This window comes from Belonocnema kinseyi, chromosome 10 (assembly GCF_010883055.1).
Source record: "Belonocnema kinseyi isolate 2016_QV_RU_SX_M_011 chromosome 10, B_treatae_v1, whole genome shotgun sequence".
NCBI classification, from domain to species: Eukaryota; Metazoa; Arthropoda; class Insecta; order Hymenoptera; family Cynipidae; genus Belonocnema; species Belonocnema kinseyi.
In genome coordinates, this window is record NC_046666.1 from 12,031,826 (window position 1) to 12,034,743 (window position 2,918).

Genomic DNA, 2,918 nt, shown 5'->3' on the forward strand with positions numbered 1-2,918 from the left:
ACAGCTTCATTCTGAGGTTTCCCCGTTCGATGCACAGTTCGCACACACACAATCTGATCACCTCCCATTCCCGATACTACACCCAGACGGCAAGCCTATTGACAAAAAAACCCTCAATTAGTTCTGAAGTCAGAGTATAATATGAATTACGTCATTCAATTCGTAAATTATGGGTGATTGATATAAAGAATTATATTTATCCATTTTTAACTAATGTTGAGTTCGTACAAGTATTATTAAAGAATCTTTAATGAGTTTCTAAAGTATTTCGAAATTGAACTTTTTACGAATGCTTGAAGTAATTCATTAAGAAAATCAAATGAATAAATCACGAACTCTCGGCGAATCCTTTTCTAACTAAATTTTCATGACAAACGAATAAAGAAAAAATTAATTTCAATTTCTTTAAGTATGTATTTAATCAAGTATTCCAAAATTATTGAAATGGAACTTTGTAACAGAATTATCAAAGTATTTCTATTTTGATCTTTTGACATTCTATAGGAGAATTCGTATTATTTATTTAGAACTTCTAAGCAACGCTCTAAGAATTGACTTTTAATACATTACGATCAAGTGATTTAAATATCATATAATATTAAATTAAAAGAATTAAAAACAAAATCTTTTTTAGGAAAGTATTATTTCAATCAGGTAAAAAATGAGAAAGTGGCATGATACTTTTGATTGTATAATTTGAACGATCCGCTAAATTTGCATCGGTTATTAAATTGTGCGGTGTTATATCTATTCTATTTAATTTTGCTGTACTTGTGTCAGCGAAATATTGAAAACGAGAGGCAGATTACTTTTCTTTCTCACGTCGATTAGGAGTCCTCTACATACGGCTGATTTTCGTACAAAAACTTTACTTTGCTCTACCTCTTTCTTTTTTGTAATGGATGCTTCGACATCACATGGGCAAGTAGAAAAACTTTATGAAATCAATATTTTCGCATTTTCATTCCAAATGAAATTTATTATCAAAAAATTTTTTGTCACTGATTTTTTTTATAAAAATGAAACCCAAGTGTCAAGTAAATAAACAAGCAAGGATATTAAATTTTAAGTCTTCCAGGTATTTATGAAAGTACTTTGGAGCTTTTTGAGTTGCACTCTGAAGAACGCGCATGTGAACATGTGATCAAATATTAAAGTATAAAGTAATGATATAAAAATACAAAAGATTAATTTTTTCTGCAAAAAATTCGTTTCGAGACTTCTTTGATATTACAACTAAATTGAAAAATAATTTAATTAGCATCGCGTTAACATACATAAGAAGACTGTGGTCATACATTATGTATTCAATTTCATTACGTACTACATTCATGTACTGGTCACATGAAGCAATAAATGAATTGGAAAAGAATTCTTCACGAACAGGCTGGAACTTGAAAGATTATTTATTTTGAATAAATCATGAAGCCAGAAATTATAGTTTCTTTATGTCGCTACAGTTCTTGATGTGTTCGCCCGAATTCTTTTTTCAATTCCTTCCAAATTAATTTCCACGGTCATACTACGATTGTAACATGAATTTAGAAAGAATTCTGTATGAACGAAAACGGAATTTTTCGACGAATTCGCTTTTGTAAATTTGAATTCGTTTTTCATTTAAAAAGAATTCGGTTTGCCGTCTGGGACAACTAGCTGGTCGGCCGCATTTTAACTTGTGTCATCTCTCATGTGATCGGTAAAGTTCGAACAAATTTTCCTTTTCTGATACTTGACGTGTGTGTCCCGCTTTTTCTCAAACTCTCTTTCTGTTTCTTTCCCAAAGGAATAAAGTTCAGCTTCTTCCATTATTCTATTTATATGAATCTTTTGTTTTACTGGCCTCTGCTGATCAACCTAAATATGTTAGCCAGGAAAACGCAATTATAATAAAATAGGCAATGTCATACTTTACAGTGTCTGCTTGTAGCTATTAATATTATTAACATACATGTTGTTTACGCATCCCTCTTTTGCCGTCGCTACTGGTTTTTTGTTTATCTTCTTCTTAAAAATATAACGTCCTAACTGCCTATCTTAAAAATTCTGAACTTGATTTAAATCATTCGCATAGGCAATATCAAGTAAATCGTCCAGCTTACTTTTGAAATATTTTTCCTTTTTCTTTCCGGTGCTTGTGAGTGATCGGTCTTTCCGGTACTTCCGAAACGATAAGCTGATCAATCAGCTTCTTTAAAGAATTGCGGAGATCTTAGGTAGGAATTCCTGTCAGCTGCAGAAAACCTAAGACTTGGTCCAGAACTTTTTGAGTGGCCTATTTCTCCAAGGTATTATGGCAGAAGTCAAAGGACACTGGAACCACGAAGTAATAGTAAGGAGAAACCACGCTAATGCATTTGCAGCGGCAAAGCATGTAAAATTTTTCGTAATAGATGGGGGGGGGGAAGGGCTTTCCCAACTTGTAAGTAAAATATCTGCGAGATTCGATAGTGCCACAAGACGAGTGTCATGGCTGTCATTTAAATGTGAGGCACAGCAAAAGTTATTTTTTTTTCGTAAGTATTTAATGCATAATTTAATTCAGAGTTAGCTTGCATTTAATGTTTCCAAAAGGGCTTTTTTAAAGTTAAACAAAAGTAATTTATAGGTTCTGTGGTTCTGATTGCAATTCTGTAATTTTCGTAACATTAATAATATTCGTTGTAATAATTTTGTAGATAATGTATCTTATACGAGATGTAAAAAGAAAAAAAACAAGAATGTGAGAATTTAATGTAAGTATTTATGTAAGTATTTATTAATAAATACTTGATTAAATTTAAATTTACAAGATTCTTCTTCACCTTTAATAGAATGACTAATTAAATTTCATGATTACACTTTAATAATTAATTTAATAACAACTTTTATTATTATTTATATAATAATAAGAATTTTATTTAATAATTTTATTAATTTAA